The following is a 20,379-nucleotide window of genomic DNA, read 5'->3' as shown; positions in this document are numbered from 1 at the left end:
GTCGGCTGAAAAGTCAAAAGCCGGTCACCCAAAGTGTAATCGCCCTTGGCCCGGCAGACGTGCAGCGAGGAGCATAGATTAGAAAAGACCAGAATTCAACAGCGAGGCAAAAACCGGCTGTCGAGCTATCGACATCAACTTTGTAAGGTATGCCCCCAGCCCCCAACGTTCTTTAAGTTTAGAATCATGTATCCCAAGATTCTTCTCGTGCAATTAGAAACATACTGTCGTACTCGATGGGATACAATCTTACGAGCCCAAAGTTGGAAACTTTTTGGATGAAACCTTTGTCGAGAAAAATGTTGTGAGACTTAATATCAAAATATAGATTTGCAGGTCACATCCTCAATGAAAATATTCAATCTCTCCTACTACTCCGGGAGCAATATCATGCATTTCGTTGCAATCAAGAGAAGTCCCTTGTCCTCATGAGAAAATGTGCTTATCCAAAACCCATTATGCATGAAATTGTAGAGAAGAGCTCATTTGGAGACTTCAAAGCAAAAATCAATGAGTCTAACCACATTAACATGATGAATTCTTCCTATGGTAATCACTTTGTTGATGAAGTCTTGTCCATTCGCTTTCCTCTTCTTCATAATCTTCATTGCCATCTTACGGCCGCTCTAGAGTTTGCCTTTGAAAACGAAATTGTATCCTCCCAATTTGTCCTTAAGGCCGCTGGTGATTTTCTTTTTTTTTTTTTATGTCCGAATAAAAGTACCTTATTTGGCAAGAAGTTATTATTAGACTACAAAAATTGTTCAACCTTTTGATCCATTGCTAAGTGTCTTTTCCTCCATTTGCATATTAGCAACATTATCTCCCTTGGGGCTCCCAAGATGAATTTCACAGCCATCAGTTACGCTGTAGTTTGGGGAAAACGCAAGAAAATTATGGGTCTGTTAAATCTTTTGCATTTAGAAACATCAAATCAATTCAACATGAGAAGATTTAATTATTGTTACCGATGCCATAGAGCAAGAGTCCTCCAATACCGGTGCCAAAATTGTAGAAGTAGGCGGAAATTCCTGGAAAATGGACTGCATATGTGTCAAGTGAAAGCTGAAGAAATTCAAAAAGGCACTTATTTGGACCGTAATCAAGGAATTAGTATATTGGTTCAATTCATTAATATTTGTTGGCAGAATTCGAATTAAATAAATAAACAATGTATTTATTACAATACATATAAAATACCACGAGCATCAACCTAACTACCTGAGCTTACTGGGCATTTTCAAATCACACGGGCTTTGAAAAGATACACAGATGACTGAGCTCGATTTCACGTTTTGAACAAATTTCACGGACTTTGACCAAATATGTCCCCACAATTTTATTTTTATTTTTTTGTTCAGAAAATTGAACAAACTTAAAAGGTCTCACTTTCTTGGGTCCGCACCAAATTTGGTGCTTACCCATACCACTCAAAATGATGTTTGCAATACTTCTTACCCACAATTGGAAGACATGAAAGCTCAAATCCAAAAACCATCTATTCATGGATTTGGGCATAGGTTTAAAGATTGTTGCCATCAACCCACCCAAGTATCATTGACATAAGCTCTATAGTGCATATAGTTTCCATATACAATACATCTATATCGATCATGTGTTGGGAGCATGCAACAGAAGTTCGATACCTTATTTTGAAGATCGTCAAGAGGGAGCTCAAGTTCGAATCTGTCAATATATCCAGTTGGATTCACATTCACTTAAAAGCTTAAGCCTATGGGTCATGATTTAACTAAGATATATTAACTGCTCCACACCATACCAACTTAACGATTTCTCTAACACAACTTACTTACACGTGAGTCATGAGGTCTATTCTCCCTTAATCCAAGTATCATTTTGCATCTTTAACAATTTATCTCAAACCATGACCATGGCTCTAATAAGCGCGCAATAGAAGTCCCCCTTAATTCAAGTATTCTTCTGCATCTCTAACAACTTTTCTCAAGCCGTGACCATGGCTCTGATACCAATTGGTGGAAGCACGCGATAGAAGTCAAATACCTTCTTCCAAGGAGATTACCAAGAGGGAACCTAAGTTTAAACCTATCAACATATCTAGTTGGATCCACATTCAATCAAAAGTTTAGACCAATGGCTCATGAGCTAATCGGGATATATTAATTGCTATACACTACACCAATCATTTGATGTGAGATTTCTGTAACACAATTTACTCACACAAGAGTCCTAACACCATAGTGTATAATCACCTTCTTGTACTAGAAAAGTAAAAGAAAAACTGACCCCATCAAGGGACGACGAAGCGTCAACATAAAACTGAGAAGGCACGGTCTTCGTACAATTCATGATCGAAAAGGTCTTGCATGACTCTCGACCATAGAACTTGTATTCCTCGCATTCTTATGGATTTGGTTGGAGCTAGAAGTTGCTACATGACAAAGAGTGGAGAGGAAGAGATGAACGATTGCCCTTTTTCATCCCTACATCGGCAACCCTAATTGTGTAGTTGTCATAGTTGACAATACTGGTCCGAGTACAAATCCATAACGGTACGGTTATTTATGTAGGTTAGCTCATAGTAAAGTCACCGCAAACCTTTGAGTTGCCTCTAAGCTGAAACACGTTGCTTATGATCGGGATCTCGCTGCAAGAGTTAGTGTATTCATTATTTTTTGTGGCAATGCTAAAAGACTGACGTAGAAGGAGGAGGAGGAGTCGATCTTTGGGCATTGGTTATGCAATAGGAGAGGACACGAGTCGAGTAGGAAAATCTATTGTTTAGCGTGGAGATGTAAGAGAGATGGATGAAGATGAGAGGAATAATTTCAGTTGCTCCGTTTCTTGAGATAATGAGAAAGAGAAGGAAAAATCGTTGACTACAAACTAATCAGTGTGGAAGTGAGTGATTTGGGGTGTGGCGACCACAAAATGGGACGTGTGAGAGAAGGAAAAGACTGGGATTGGTCGTCTGAAAAGTCAAAAAGCCCGTCAACGAGCGAGACAGGCGCTAGAAGAAACTTCGTGCACCGCGACGAATCTAGAGTTGAATCAACGTCGGCGTGGGCCACCCCAACGCAGCCGTGCAGCAAGCTCAGAGTGAACCTAGGCCCGGCACGGCCGATGGTCATGGTCTGGGATGAGGGTGTAGATTATAAGATCGGAATATGGATTCCGAAATGAAAGTCGGAAAGGTCATATCGATTCATTTTTTAACGATTGGAAATTCTAGCCGATTGCCATAAGTTCTTTTTTAAGCTCTCATTGTCCGACAAAGGGAAAAAAGGCCTAATGCTAGATGCTCAAAGATTATTCATGAAATCCTGTTTGCAGAATGATGCATAAACTCTACATTTGTATAATCGGGAAGAAAGCGATCAAATGGTAGGAAAATATATACATAACTATAAACGTGAGATGTTTCTTCACTTTTCATATTTTTGAATTGCCATTCTCACTTATGAAAAGTCGTGTGTAAAATGACTTTTTATAATCAAGAAGCGCAATTCGAAAATATGAAGACTGAGAAAAACCTTGCACTTTATAAATTGTAGTGCATTCTATAGTGTTGTACCTATCATCCCTAACTCTCATCCCACTAATTAACATCATATCACATATCACACAATTTATTCAAATAATATATATGTAAAATAATTTTATGCCGTCGTCCACAATATCTCTACCTAATGACAGTATTCCGATAGGATTTTGTTAAAAAAATGCCCTCAGACACTTGTTAACCCCGCTGAACTGATTTTTTTTTTTCTTTTTGTGATTTGAATATTCCTATTCTCGTCTAGTAATACTGCTGTACTCAAGCTGTTAATCTCGATAAATTGTTGCAGTAATTGATGAATTTGACATAGCGTCTGATGCCTAGCAGCTGACACTTCTGTTGGACAAAAGGGTGACTTGGGCAGCGTTAAGAGGATATAAGTTCCTACAAGGGAAATTGAATACGTAAGTGAAAGCTGAAAAATTTTAAAAGATACCTATTTACCACAATCAAGCAACAAGTGTGCTAGTTCAATTCATTAAGATTTGTGGTCGGAATTTGAACTAAACAAATAAACAAACGAATAAAAATGTATTCATTATCATACTTATAAAATACCCCAATAGCATTTATATAACTACTTGATCTTAATGGCCATTTTCAAATCACATGAGCTCAAGATATACAAATGACCAAGCTCAGTTTTCGTATAGATGAAATTTCACAACCAAATATATTTATTGAGAAAACTGAACAAATCATAAATACTTACCTTTATGCAATTAATTAGGTTCGTAGCGTCGATGTAGCAATAGTATTTAGAATGCATCTTACAGGCTTTTTTAAGCCATGAAAGTTCAAAACCATAAACCATCTGTTCATGAAATTGCGCATAGCTATGAAGATTGTTGTGATCAACCCACAATGGTATCATTGCCATAAGCTTTATAGTGCATGCAATTTCTACGGACAACGTGAGATTTTGTAGGACCACACTGTTCTAAAAGCTTAAGCTGTTAAATGAATGCGTGATTTATTATTTAAATATTCTAACACTCCCCCTCACGCTTAGTCTGATTTTTTTGCCTAGTACTAAGCGTGGAAATTTAATTGGGAAGGCAAATAGGGGCCTGGAAAATTCAAACTTAGGACCTTTTAACTCTGATACCATGTGAGATTTTGTGAGACCACCGCCAACTGTTCTATAAGCTTAAGCTGTTAGATGAATACGTGGTTTATTATTTAAATATTCTAATAAACGAAACATTCGCATCAACCATGGCATATACTCGCCTTCTCGTACTAGAAAAATTCAAAAATTCGACCTCATCAAAGCATGATGAAGCTTCGACGTAAAGCAAAGAATTGATGGCCTTCATGCAATCCACGATTGCCACGGTCCTGGATAACATGTCATCCCTGTACATTCCTCTCCAGCATGTATATCGCTTCCATTTGTAGCTGGAGGGGGTGCATGACAAGGAGTGCCGAGGAAGAGATGAGCAATTTCCATTTCGCAACCCTATTCGTGTAGTTGGTATAGTCAATGTATCATACATAGTACTTGCCCGAGTACAAATGGAGAATGGTGCGGTTCTTTATGGAGACTAGCTCATAGTTAGGGTTGCCGCAAAACTTCAGGTCACCCCTCAGTCGAAATGGATAGCCTATATTTGCGATCTCACCGCAAGAGGTGGAGCATCGATTGATTTTGTGACAATGCTAAAAGACCGATGTAGGAGAAGGAGAAGGAGAAGGAGGAGGAGGAGGAGTTGGATCTTTGTGCATAGCTTATGCAATAGCAAAGAGCACGAACTAGTTAGACCAAATATAATGTTTGGTGTCTAGATGTAGGCCCCGTTTGGCTCGGTTGAATTGTAATTTTAAAGTGCATTAGGAAACAATTTTGGTTTAAATGTCGTTTGATAAAAGTTACATTTTTAAACGACTTTTACTAAATTTAAAAAAAAAAAAAAAAAAAAGGTTTTAATTTTTAATTTTTTTTGGAGTTTAGCAACCGGTGGCTAGATCCGGCCACCGAACAGCCTCACCTAGGGTGGTGTGACCTTCGGCGTCGCCGAGTCGCACAAACTAAGCGTCACTCATCTTGCCACAATCTACGCAAGCAATGCCTAGGTCACCATGACCTCAGGTGACCATTGCTTGGGATCGCGCGATCGACGTTGCCTAAGGTTAGGTGGCAGTGACCTGCCCACACTTCCCTTCCGGCCTTCGATCAGCTTTTTCGTGCAAACCATGGAGAAAATGAACAGTAAAAAAGGGGTCAAGACTTGCATTCCGAGAATGCAACTTCCTAAAGGATTTCCGAACCTTCTTTGGGCTAAAGGCCCTTGGAGCCCTTTGAAGATGCAATCATATTTTCCTAAAAGTTGAGCAAAAAACGAACCAAACTCTATATGCATTTGGTCAAGGGATTTTAGAGTCTCAAAATCTATTTGGAATATTGAACCAAATGGGCATAGAACAGGATGGATAAAGACCTGTTTCTTTCTCAAAATGATGATGAGAGAAGGAACAAGGCGACCCGGCCATCTAGGCAAAGGGGGAACAAAAAAGCAAAATCTCATGTAGACTGAATCATACGTAAAGTCTTCCTTCTTATAATCTTTTAGCAGAATTTAGCACTTGATCAACTTGACTTTTACTTGTAACCGGAGACTAGAGTGATGCATTTGGTACGAAAATATTTTCTTTTTTCTTTTATCTTGAAGGTGATAAAAAAAATCTTATTAAAATAATGATTTTTCCCATGTCTATTCCTTTTTATTACAAACCTCAACTTTTCTAATTTTTGAAATTGCATTTTTTGAATGTAAAATGATTTATGCCTTTCCTTGTGTAGCAGTTCAATGTCATATGAGCTGCGCGTATTAAGATCACATATTTTCTTGAAGAAGGAAAAAATCAAATGTGATGAAGTCATGATTGGAGGATTCTATATTCAACTTTGATTGTTATTAAAAAAAATTATACATATTTAATTTAGAAGAGGATCGTGGAAAAGAAGGAAGCTAGTATTTTCTTCCATCAGGACAATTTATTACGTGCCTAATCTTTTGTGTGATCATTAAATATTCTCAACATGAAATAGGGAATACTCCGAGGGAAACAGATAATAATAATAATAACAAACAAACTATAAAGAAAAGATTAGTAAAAGTTTGAAAAGTGTAAATTTTAGACATGACCTTTCACAATTGAAAATAATTTAGAAATGAAAAAGTGGACATACAGCTCACACTTTATAATGGTAGTGCATTCTGTCGTGTTCATCGATCATTCTAAACTTCCGTCCCATTAATCTATATTTATTAACATCCTATAACCCACTTTATTCATAAAACAAATATGCAAGAACCATTCCATGCTTTCGTTTATAGCTTAATGCCTCCGCCTCCATTTGTCGAGTAACCGTATCCCCAATCACAGGGCTCCCAAGACGAACTTAATTAGGCTTACTGCAACTATACTTTTTGGAAAATATAATAAAAGATGGTGGCCGCAGTTCCTCAGGTCGCCATATAGTTGAAAAGCATAGCTTATGTCGGTAATGTTGCCACATGAGGTGAATTCCCCGCATGGATAGTACCGCATAAAAGAAAAACGAGAACAAGGGCTAGTTTTTTTAGCATTGCAATGTTTGTTTCAAAGGGTTTTCATTAATAAGAAATTAAATCAAATGAAATTACAGGAAATTGGCATTTATCAAGTCACGAATTGACTCGGATTGGAAAGCTAGTATAATGAACGAGCAAGGTTTTTGAAGACGATGTAGCATCTTGTTAGTTGCCCCTATTGGGAGTCAAAATGATGGGTTGGTGGTCCATCTTACAAAATAGAAGAAGATGAAGTGTGGGACTCGTCAACTGGCAAGTCAAAGTCGGTCAACGTAAGTTGACGAGCAACAGAGAATCAGAAGAAAAAGTCAAAAGATTATGCGCTGCGAACCATCCTAGAAAAGCTCGTAGAAGAAAATTTTGGGAAGGTGCAAAACAACCGCGTCCAACTTTTCCGGGCCGAACACTATGGGTCAAAATTTTGGGAAGGTCAAAAAGATCATCATCGACCATTATGGGTCAAAATTGGAAGGATGCACGAGCAACAACCGCGTCCGTCTTTTCCGGGCTGAACACTCACTTTTTCGCTAAATTCATAGCTAAAAGTGTACTTATAAAAGGTATTAATAAGTTACCAACAAAAAGAATGATCATGGTTCATGAACTGTCGACTCCATGTCATATTGAGAAAAAATTATATACAACAGCTTCCCGAGTCAAAAAATGAGACGAGATTGATTAGCTCTTTATGATGATTTGGGAGACTTCCTTTAGTCCTGTTTAGTTGATTGACTCAAGAGGAATTGAATTAGTCAAAGAATGAATATTCTACTCTTAGCTTTTCATTTATAAAAAGGAATGACTATTGTCGGAGCTGGAATATTTCATATGTAGGACTTCCTTGAAATATATTTAAGGAAATTACCTAACAACCTTTAATTGAATTCCACCTTCATCATGATTATGCTCCACTACCACCAAATTCATCGAAAGTCTAAGTTCATCACCTCTTGCTATCATTCATTGCGTGAGGAGAGGGAGGTCAAGTTGAGTCCCCGCCTCGACTCAGGACCTTGAGGCCAGCCTTGAAACCCCAATGCCAGAAATCGAGACCCTGGTGCCCAAGCCCGGCATGTCAAGGATCGAGGTCTGGACAGACTCAAGGTTTGAGCCCATGATAACCTAAGCAACCTAGTAAAAGAAGGAAGAATTTAATTAATCCAATTTATTAATGTTAATATGATGTCTCCTATTATTCCATGATTTAATTATTTAACTAATCTCCGATGGAACAAAAAGTCAAAAAAAGTATCCACTATTTATTGTGTAGGTAAGCGTCCCCTTCTCCCCCTTGTTTAAACCGAAGTTGTTGTTTATGATCTCTCCTAGATTTTGTCATTTCTTACCATCCGTCATTTTATTAGTGGCAACGATTAGTGTGCCCTAAAGCGACACGTACATAGCGACCACTAGAGTGCCGGGAAGTCCTGTGTGCTAGTTAGTATTTTACGCAAAGACTCCAAAACGCAAACCCGCTCCTCGCAAGACTATGCTGAAAGTCATCACTAGATTATATATCAGATCCAAAAGTGCAACTTATAACTAATAACATCTTTAATACGAAAATGCTAAAGATGATACAATCGTAATTATGATCCATTAAAATAGTTTCACATACGTAAAATCTCATGATGGCCAAGAAAGGGGAGCTACACTTAAAACATCATAAATACGATCTGTTTTTGTTTGCCACATATGTCACGAGATAAAATATTATCATGGGTCTACGCTTGTGTAATACTAGTAGTACCATACTCAATATGGTCTTTGTAAGTTATTCCACTAATCAATGAAGTGGATATAGTATCTCTGCCATTGTCAATCCAAGTTCCATCATCCCTTGTCGACATTTTTGGTGGATAAAAGAGTGGCTTGGGAGGTATTTGTAGATCATCTACTTCTCCTTCTAGCATTTCCAAGACTTTGTGCATTGAAAGGCGATTGCTAGGATTCAGTTGAATTTACCAAAGAGCAACGATTATCATCTTCCTTATTATTCTTTTATCCTCCTCCCTAATATGCTCAACCAAATGTCCAGTCCTTCACTAAGTTTGTCATGAACCCAAAAAGGAAGGTACATCTAACTAGAACATGCTTCAACCACCTCCCAACTCTTCCTCCCATTGGCCATTTCCATCAACAATTTACCAAAACTATAGACATTGGCTTTGTAAGAGACGCTTCCGAGGTTTCTATAGACCAGCTCCAGAGCCATGCCATAGGTTCCCCTTGTAGTAGTAAGAGATACGATATTGTTATCCGTAGGATACAATCTCGCTAGCCCAAAGTCAAAAACTTTTGGGGTGAAATCCTTGTCGAGAAGAATGTTGTGAGACGTAATATCAAAGAGTAGAATTTGCATGTCACAACCTCGATGAAGATACTCAATCCCTCTAGCTACTCCGAGAGCAATCTTGTACACCTCCTTGCAAGCAAGAGAAATCCCTTGTCCTCATGAAAAGATGTGCTTATCCAAAGATCCATTGTGTATGAAATCATAGACAAGAGCTTGATTCGAGCCATCAAAGAAAAAACCAATCAGTCTAACCACATTAACATGATGAATTCTTCCGATCGTAGCCACTTCACTTATGAAGTCCTTCTCGTCTGATTTCCCCTTCTTCAGAATCTTCACCGGCACCTCACGGCCACTCCAGAGTCTTCCTTTGAACATAGAATCGTACCCTCCTTTGCCTAGTTCTTGTCTTGAAGACTACTTGTGATTTTCTTGATGTCCGAGTAAGAGTATCTTATCGGCAAGAAATTATTGTTAGATCACAAAAATTCTTCGATGTTTGATCCATTGCTAAGTGTCTTCTCCTCCATATGTGCAGGAGCAACATCATCACCCATGGGACTCCCAAGATGAATTTCACAACCACGAATGGCACTGTATGTTGGGATGAAGGCAAGAAAATTGTGGGTGTATTAAATATTTGCATTTAGTAACATTAAATCAATTTCACAATGAGAAGATTGTAGTAATGTTAGTGATGCCATATCACGAGACCATATAAATTACCCAGGCGATGAACATGAGGTAACGCTCGATTTTAACCGCAAGAGATCTAGAGGTTGAATATGTGACAAATGAAAGCTGAACAAATTTAAGAGACGCTTATTTAGATCATTATCAACCGATTAGTAAATGGGTTCAACCCACTAAGATTTGTTGGCAGAATTCGAATTAAATAAATAATTATGTATTATTATACGTACAAAATACCACCACAGTATTTACTTAACTATTTTATCTTAAAGGGCATTTTCAAATCACGTGGGCTCTGCAAAGATATACAGATGACTGAGCTCAATTTTCACGAGTTTCGAACAAATATATCCTGACAATTCTTCTTTCTTTCTAAGAAAACAGAACAAACTCGAAGGTTCTTACTTTTCTTGGATCCGCAATGACTTTGGTACGTGTCGTTGATTTCGCAGCAATAGCAATCCGGCCCACAGGTAAATGGAAGCCAAGAAATTTCAAACGCGTAAACGATAAGCTCATGAATTTGCGCAAAAGAGCGAAGATGGTTGCCATTAGCCCATGCTCCAAGTAGGTATAATTTGCCATATGCTCTATAGTGACTCCATCGAGGCACGATGAAGTGTCAATGTTCCGAGAATCGAAGGCCTTCATACAATCCACGATCGCCATAGACATTTGCATCGATCATGCTGCATAGTCAATCACTCACTAGAGTTAACTAACCTATTGGGTGAAGCCATTAAGAGATATATCCACGGTTAAAATCCCTAAAAGCTACCTAATTGGTTGGATTGGACTAAAATCGCGTTTGATTGATTTTAATCATGAAATTTAAATTGGTTTTGGGAATCGAATATTCGACGTGTCACAATTCATTTTTAGGACCGTCTCATCGTCTATCAATTTATTGCCAAGTCCGAAATTTCAAGAAAGAAATTATCGGAGGAAAATGAAGACGGAAGAAAATAGGAAGGAAAGAGAAAGAAAAAGAATAAAATAAGACTAATGGCATTATTCTTTTTATTTTTTTCTTTCTCTCCCTCTCTCTTTTTTTCTCTCTTTTCTCTCCCCTCCCCCTTTAGCCCACCCCTCGTGCGAATTCCCCACCGCCCATTCCCTCTTTCTCTCTTTCTTTGACCGGTCAATGCTTATCCTTCTCTCTCCTCTCTCTTCTTTCTTCCCCCTCACGACAGAACCAGCTCCTATCTTCTCCTTCTTTTCTTCGTGCGCGAACCAGAAGCCGAAGAAGATCAGAAGCAGCGAGCATCACCGCCAGACGAAGTCAGCAGCCGCTCGTCCCGCCGCCGCACCGCCGCACCGCTGCCCGCGCGCTCGCCGCCGTTCCGCCGTCCGCGCGCGCCCAGGCCGCGCGAACCAGCCGCTGTTCGCTCCTGTTCCAGCTCCGACCAGCCACCGTCCGGCCACCTCCGGCCACCGCCTAGCCTCGCCGGACCTCCCCCGCGACCCCCTCGCCTTCCGCCGGCCTTCCCTCGCCGTTTTGGCCGCCGGATCTGCTCCGACCAGCCATGGGCAGAAACCCACGAAATGGGTTTCCAGCTGGTTCGGGCCCGTTTTGGGCCGTTTCCCGGCCCCGAACCCGAGCGGTGCTTTGGGAAGAATCGTTCCTCGCGTCGCTGCCGTCGGATTGATCCGATTTGTGCGCGATTTGGTGAGTAATCTCACTAATCTTGGATTAGTTGGCTAATTATGCTTAAGGTTGGTTTAGATTTAATTAATTATGTTTAGGTTGTTAGATTAGAATAAATTAGCAATTATTAGTCAATTGTGATGCGATTTAGATAAATTGATTGTGCAATTATCAAGTAGACGTGGTCTACTAATTATTGGAAGTGCCTCGGGATTTTTCCCGACCCTTAGTGGGCTCCAATTAGGCTTTTCGGGCCTAAGTGGATTTTTTTGTATTTAAATATTAATTTTCGGAATTAAATTAAATAATTATTTATTTTCCGAAAATTCAAGGGAGATGGCCTGGAACCGGAAAATTATGCTGATGACTGTGGTGAAGTCCGTTTATTTAATCGGGCTTTATTTTGAGCTAAATGGAATTTTTTAATATTAATTATTTAATTTTCGAAATTAATTATTTAATTATTTATTTTTCAGAAATTAAGATTTTGAAAATGGCCGATGACGTGGTGAAATCGTTTATGTAATCGGGCTGATTTGAGCTAAATTGAATTTTTAATAATAATTATTTATTTGAAATTAATAAATAAATTAATTATTTATGGAATTGAATAAATTGTGACATTTTGGGATTTAGACCTAAATTGATTGGAATCGATTGAGATTGAATTATCGATTGGTGAATGGAAGTATGTTTATTCAGCATTTATAATGCTTTGTTGAATTAATTTAATTATTTGATTGAATGATTGATTGGTGAATGGCCAAGTATGTTTTATTCAGCATTTATAATGCTTTGTTGAGTTGTAAAGGGAGTAGAATGATGAGAGAATTGGGTACTACTGGGATTGAATCAGTGTATGGACCTACGTGGTTCGGTGATTGGGATACGATGAAAACGGCGCCTTAAAGAACGCACGATCGGTCTAGTACATACATTATTATGGACCTACGTGGTTCGGTGATTGGGATATCACCGGCGAAACGGCGCCTTAAAGAACGCACGTATCGGTCTAGTACTCACATTGTTATAGGCATGTATGGTTCGGTGATCGAGGGTGTCACTTGTGGCGAAAACGGCGCCTTAAAGAACGCATACACTTGTCTATTAAACACATTGTTATAGGCATGTGTGGTTCGGTGATTATGGAATTCATGGCGAAAACGGCGCCTTAAAGAACGCACACAATTGTCTAGTGAGTACATGGTTATAGGCATGCGTGGTTCGGTGATAAGGACATCATGGCGAAAACGGCGCCTTAAAGAACGCACGCAATTGTCTATTGATAAAATCATTGTAGGCATGTGTGGTTCGGTGATTTGGGATATCACCGGCGAAAACGGCGCCTTAAAGAACGCACACGGTTGTCTAGTGGATACGTCACCTTGGCGAAGTTGACGCCCGAGAGCATTGATGTGGCTCGTGACCGAGTACTCGATGAAAGAATATATGGTGTGGAATCAATGACCTAGAATGGTCCGTTTGACATGTAATCGACTAGGTCGATTGATCCTTGCTTTGATTTGATGTTGTGAATTGATTGACTGAATGGAAATGACCGTGAGTGGTCTTGTTGGAATATAATCGACTAGGTCGATTTGATCGATGCTTCGATCGGTGATATGATTGCTTGGGTGCCTATTATGAATTGTACCGACTTGCGGGGTGGGATCGGAGGCCAAGGTAAGTCCTCCGCCCTGTGCGTGTTTAGGCAGCCTTTAGTATAATAGTTTACTAATCGGGCTTAGTGGGGTAGAACTCGCCGAGACGTAGTCTCATCCCAGCTTGGGGAAAACCATTTCAGGACCCCGCTGAAGAGCGAGGAGGAGGAATCCGAGAAGGAGAACTCGGAGGTGAGATCTTAAGAAAGGATTTTGGAAGAAGAAGACAATCCTCGAGAGGGGCCTTGAGTACGGCCTAGTTTATCTAAGTTTTTGTCTTCTTTTGAGATCTCCATTTTGATGTGAATAGTTTTGAAGTGGTTTGTGTTTGTATAAAAGTTGGTTATAAATTTCAATATGAAAAATATGGCCTTGCTTTTCTATCCCATCGTTTTATTGTCTGGGATTTTAATCGCTTCCGCATGTGCTTAATAAATGAAAGGGTCGGCGATACATTGTCCCGGGATATCGCATTATAAAATCGATCAAGTGAGAAGGATGTGTGCGTGCCCGAGGATCGGGCGTGACATCCTGTTTAAGTGGTATCGGAGCGAGGTTGAAGATTGGAGTGATAAGGAGCGTTGACCATGGGATAGTTAGTAGGAAAGGCCTTTAAATTCATGCCGATGCATGTCTGTGTTAGCTGAGTGCTAGAATTGTTTGTTGTGAGTGGATCGCTCATCTTCTAATCCAGTGTGGGTTTGGAAGACGGTCAAAGTGATAAAGACCGAACCATGAGCGAGCAGGAGCCGAGAACTCCTAGTGAGAGGACAATGTCCTTTGTGACTGGGATGATGCACCGACAAAGGTCGCACCGAGGTGGTTGTGGCGAGTGTTGACTCGCCAGTTCAAGTGTAAGAGTACCACCGCAAGTTGGTACTAGTGTAGCAGCATCGAGTGATCCTAGGTTCGGCGGGATCATTCAGGCGCTAGTGTTCATTGGGATTTGGTTGAGCGAGCAAGCTCAGGATCGAGCCGTTGTCAATGTTGCAACCGTTGTTGTCGCCCGCATGCCGAGATCCCAGTGGAGATGTGATCCAGGAGCGAGTCATTGCATTCGAGCCGAGGTATAGATCTAGTTCAGGCAGAAATGGAAATCGGTCAGGGAAAAGACCGAGGTTGAGAGAAAAGCATTCTATTCCACTCACGAGGAAGGATGGAGTAGTCAAGTCAGCACCGAGTCAAATAGATCAGGTTGTTTCCAGACGCGATAATGGAGATCAATCTTATGTCCTTCCTAGGACGCGAGATTGTTTGGAGTATAGCCAATAAGGATATCTGGTCGGGAGTGGTCCTAGCAGAATGATGAGGCAACCAGAAAGAGTGCATGCTTTTGCCTAATAGAAGATAGAAGATGCACCAGATAAGTGTTAGAATTGTAGAAGGAAGTATGGATAAATCCAGTGTCCGAGTATGACTAGAACATGTTGTGATGATGACTAGCATGGCCATCAGGTGAAGGATTGTCAGTGGAAGTCCAAGGTAGCATAGGCATCGCTACTGCGGTAGAACGCCACTAGGATGGCGAAAGGAATGGGAGTAGAATTGATCTTGCACCGATTAGAGAAAGAATGTGTTGGAAGTGATTTTATCGAGTATCGTAGCAAAGTTTTGTGCTGAGTTGGTTGAACTTAAATTGTTGAAGTAAAAGTGAAAGAGAGGAAATCATTAGCAATAGTTGTGCTTGACTAGTTGCCGAGGTGTGAGTTTGACGCCACATGAATAGTGTGGGCTTATGGAGCATCTTGTGATAATGAATCCTGGTCACGGAATAATCCAGTTGAGTCCATTAGCATGTTAAAGTGTCGAGGTTATTGGGAGTCGAAAAGAATTTCGATTTCACTAATCTCGTTGGCTAAAGACAATCCGTTTGTTAGACGGAGGTTGCCAAGATTGATTTGACAGTTGTTGTGGATGTGTTAGTTGAGAAATAGAATGAGAAGAAGGTGACCATGATACAGAAAATTTCAAAGATGGTTCCAAAGGAATTGCTTGAGTTACCGCTTAGAAAGAGAGATTGAAATTGCAATTGAGATAGCACCAAGATAGAGCCACTCGAAGGCTTCTTACCAGCTGTTGTTGTCTGAAGTGGTAGAATTGAAGATGCAGATGTGAAGATTGATGAATGAGGAATTCGTGTATATAGTGCATCACATTTGGGAAACATCGGTTTTGTTTGTGAGAAGAAGAAAGATAGTTTATTGCGAGTGTGCATCAACTATTGTCAACTCAATTAGGTGAAGATCAAGGACGAGTGTTCTTTGCCAAAGATCCATGAATGGTGTGACTAGTTATAAAGAGTATCGATGTTTTAAAGGTCGACTTGAGATCATGAAGTCGTCAGTTACGAACCAAGAAGGAGGTTGTACGAAAGACAGCTGTTCGTACTTGATATGGTCTTTACGAGAGTATTGTAAGATCGTTTGGCTTGGTGAACACTCCAGTTCCTGTCATGAATTTGACAAATAGAACGTTCAAGGAATATGTGGATCATCAGTTTGTGATCGTGTTCATTGATGACATCTTAGTCTATTCAAGAAGTGATGAAGAGCATGAGAATCATCTGAGATTAGTGCTTCATACCTTAAGAGCTCATCACGTGTATGCTAAGTTTAGCAGATGCGAGTTTTGGCCGACTCGTGTTGCGTTTTTAGGTCATGTGATTTCCGGAGAAGGAATCTCCGTCGACCCGAGCAAGATAGAAGCTGTGATCAGTTGGCAGAGACCGATATCAATGTCAGAGATTAGAAGTTTTCTGGGATTAGCAGGTTATTACAGACGGTTTGTGGAAGGGTTCTCATCGATAGCGTCACCTCTGACAAAACTCCTGAAGAAGGAAGAGAAATTTGTATGGTCAGACAAGTGCGAGCGTAGTTTCCAAGAGCTAAAGGAAAGGCTAACTACTGCACCTGTGCTGACGATTCCATCTGGTCTTGGAGGATTCGAGATCTATAGTGATGCGTCATTCAGGGGATTGGGTTACGTGCTGATGCAACATGGCAGAGTTGTTGCATACGCTTCCTAGCAGTTGAGACCTCATGAATTGAATTATCCGACGCATGACTTAGAACTCACAACCATCATATTTGCATTAAGATTTGGAGGCACTACTTGTGTGGGGAAAAGTTTCAGATCTTCACGAGACCATCGAAGTCTCAAGTATTTATTCTCTCAGAAGGAGTTGAACATGAGACTGCGCCAATGGAGGGAATTGCTGAAAGACTACGACTGTGATATTTTATATCACCCGGGAAAGGCGAATAAGATCGCTGATGCATTGAGTCGGAAGTCTTCAATAGCGCAAATCTTGATTAAGGAGTGGAACTTAATCGAGAGAGCTCGAGATTCGGAATTCAAATTTGAGGTAGGCCACCTTTCAAGTCTTATGGCCACCCTCAGAATTGAGCCGGATGTCCAGGTTAGAATCAAGCAACTTCAACCGACAGATCCGGATGTACAGAAAATTCTTCAAGAGGATACTGATAAAAGAAAAGCTGATTTTCAAGTTTCTGATGATGGGGTACTGAGGCTTCGTGGACGTTTGGTTGTATCTGACGATGTAGAGCTTAGAGAAGAAATTTTATCTAAAGCACATCGTAGCAATTATAGCGTTCATCCCGGAAGCACTAAGATGTATCGAATTTACGTCAACACTACCGGTGGTAGATATGAAGGCGGACATCGCCAAGCATGTGGCCAAGTTTGCTTGTTAGCAAGTAAAAGCCCAACATTGCAAGCCGGGAGGATTTCGCAACCTCTCGCGATCCTAGCAGTGGAAATGGGAACATATCACGATGGATTTCGTGACTTTGGACTACCAAGGAGTCGAGGGGAATGATTCGATTTGGGTAGTAGTCGACAGGCTGACAAAGTCGGCTCACTTCATTGCAGTTCGAAAGGACCTGAGTCTGGATAGACACGCAGACCTGTATGTGCGTCAGGTGGTTCGTATGCATGGAGTGTCGATTACGATAACGTTGATAGAGACCCGAGGTTTATTGCTGCTTTTTGGAAGAGCTTGCAGAGTGCTTTAGATACAAAGCTTCAGTACAGTACGACATATTATCCTCAGACGGATGGCCAGTCAGAAAGGACGATTCAAACTCTTGAAGAAATGCTGAGAGCATGTGTTATAGACTTCAAAGGAAGTTGGGAAGATCAGCTTCATCTGGTGGAATTTGCCTACAATAGTTATCAGCAGAGTATCAAGATGGCTCCATTTGAAGCGTTGTATGGCGAGCATGCGAACTCCAGTGTGTTGGGATGAAGTCGGAGAAAGGAAGATATCGGGCCCAGAGTTGATTCAAAGCAATCGTAGATGCCGTGGCGTGATCGAGATAAATTAAAGACAGCGCAGAGCAAGCAGAAAAGTTATGCAGATAAGCGTCGAAGGTCTTTGGAATTCCAAGTTGGTGATCGCGTTTTTCTGAAAGTGTCACCAATGAGGGGAACTTCGCGCTTTGGTAAAAAAAAAAGAAAGGCAGGGTTGAGTCCGAGGTACGTAGGTCCGTTTGAGATTCTTGAAAGAATCGGAAACCTAGCGTATCGTCTTGCGTTGCCGCCAAGTTTGGCGCAAGTGCATGACGTCTTTCACGTGTCGAGGTTAAGGAAGTACGAGCCTGACCCGACCCACGTGCTCAATTTCGAGGAATTGGACGTGGATGACCGTGTGTCATACGTGGAAAGCCTGGCTCAGATTGTCGATCGCAAAGAGCAAGTTCTGCGTACAAAGACCATTCCGTTGGTCAAAGTGGTCTGGCGACATCACAGTATTGAAGGAGCGATTTGGGAGATTGAAGAGTCGATGAGACAATTATACCCCCGCCATTTTGAGCAAAGTGTGTAAGGGTTTAAATTTCGAGGACGAAATTTTTATAAGAGGGGAAGAGTTGTGACATCCTGAAATTCGACCCCTATTTCGATAAAAGTGAAATGTGCATTTCATCAACGTGCCTATGGTCCTTTTTCTCTCGAGCTGATCACTCACGAGTTAACTAACCTATTGGGTGAAGCCGTTAAGGGATGTATCCCATGGTAAAATCCCTAAAAGCTACCTAATTGGTTGGATTGGACTAAAATCGCGTTTGATTGATTTTAATCATGAAATTTAAATTGGTTTTGGGAATCGAATATTCGAGCGTGTCACAATTCATTTTTAGGACCGTCTCATCGTCTATCAATTTATTGCCAAGTCCGAAATTTCAAGAAAGAAATTATCGGAGGAAAATTTGAAGACCGAAGAAAATAGGAAGGGAAAGAAAGAAAAAGAATAAAATAAGACTAATGGTATTATTATTTTATTTCTTTTCTCTCCCTCTCTTTTTTCTCTTTCTCTTTTCTCTCTCCCTTTCCCCCCTTCGTGCGAATTCCCCACCGCCCATTTTTCTTTCTTCTCTCCTTCTTATCTTTTTGACCGGTCAAATGCTTATCCTTCTCTCTCCTCTCTTCTTTCTTCCCCTCACTTCTTCCAGCTCCTATCTTCTCCTTCTTTTCTTCGTGCGCGAACCAAACGGAAGAAGATCGAAGCGCGAGCATCACCGCACCGCCGCAGCCGCCATCGCCCGCCGCGCACCACCGCACCGCCCGTTGCCGCGCCGTCCGCGCGCCCCCGCCGTCCTTCGCGCGCCGTCCCTCCCGCGTGCGAGCCAGCCAACCCGTTCGCTGTTCCAGCTCCGACCAGCCACCGTCCGGCCACCTCCGCCACCGCCAGCCTCGCGGACCTCCCCGCGACCCCCTCGCCCTCCGCCGGCCTTGCTCCGCCATTTTGGCCGCCGGATCCGCTCCGTTTGGCCATGGGCGAAACCCACGAAATGGGTTTCCAGCACTGGTTCGGGCCCGTTTTGGGCCGTTTCCCGGCCCCGAACCCGAGCGGTGCTTTGGGAAGAATCGTTCCTCGCGCCGCCGCCGTCGGATTGATCCGATTTGTGCGCGATTTGGTGAGTAATCTCACTAATCTTGGATTAGTTGGCTAATTATGCTTAAGGTTGGTTTAGATTTAATTAATTATGTTTAGGTTGTTAGATTAGAATAAATTAGCAATTATTAGTCAATTGTGATGCGATTTAGATAAATTGATTGTGCAATTAGCAAGTAGACGTGGTCTACTAATTATTGGAAGTGCCTCGGGATTTTTCCCGACCCTTAGTGGGCTCCAATTAGGCTTTTCGGGCCTAAGTGGATTTTTTTGTATTTAAATATTAATTTTCGGAATTAAATTAAATAATTATTTATTTTCCGAAAATTCAAGGGAGATGGCCTGGAACCGGAAAATTATGCTGATGACTGTGGTGAAGTCCGTTTATTTAATCGGGCTTTATTTTGAGCTAAATTGAATTTTTAATATTAATTATTTAATTTTCGAAATTAATTATTTAATTAATTATTTTTCAGAAATTAAGATGTTGATGGCCGGAACCGAAAATCTATGCTGATGACCGTGGTGAAGTCCGTTTATTTATTTGAGCTTTATTTTGTAAATGGAATTTTTAATAAATTATTGACATTTTAGGGAAATTAATAAATAAATTAATTATTTTTGGAATCGATTGAGATTGAATTATCGATTGGTGAATGGCCAAGTATGTTTATTTATTCAGCTTTGTTGTATGGAATTGAATAATGCTTTGTTGAATGCTAAATTGATTTAATTTAATTATTTGATTGAATGATTGATTGGTGAATGGCCAAGTATGTTTATTCAGCATTTATAGTGCTTTGTTGAGTTGTAAAGGGATAGAATGATGAGAGTGAATGGAAATACTGGGATTGAACCAATCGACACGGTGTATGGACCTACGTGGTTCGGTGATTGGGACATCACTGGCGAAAACGGCGCCTTAAAGAACGCACGTATCGGTCTAGTACATACATTATTATGGACCTACGTGGTTCGGTGATTGGGATATCACTGGCGAAAACGGCGCCTTAAAGAACGCACGTATCGGTCTAGTACTCACATTGTTATA

General features: G+C 40.8%; 1 pseudogene; it reads left to right on the top strand.

Annotated features, from left to right (window-relative positions):
* The window catches only part of LOC104427059, an 80,284-nt pseudogene that overhangs the window by 52,550 nt on the left and 7,355 nt on the right, over positions 1–20,379 (top strand).

The sequence above is a fragment of the Eucalyptus grandis genome, chromosome 11 (assembly GCF_016545825.1).
Source record: "Eucalyptus grandis isolate ANBG69807.140 chromosome 11, ASM1654582v1, whole genome shotgun sequence".
NCBI classification, from domain to species: Eukaryota; Viridiplantae; Streptophyta; class Magnoliopsida; order Myrtales; family Myrtaceae; genus Eucalyptus; species Eucalyptus grandis.
Note: the sequence above shows the minus strand (reverse complement) of the source record. Positions and strands in the feature narration are given on the sequence as shown.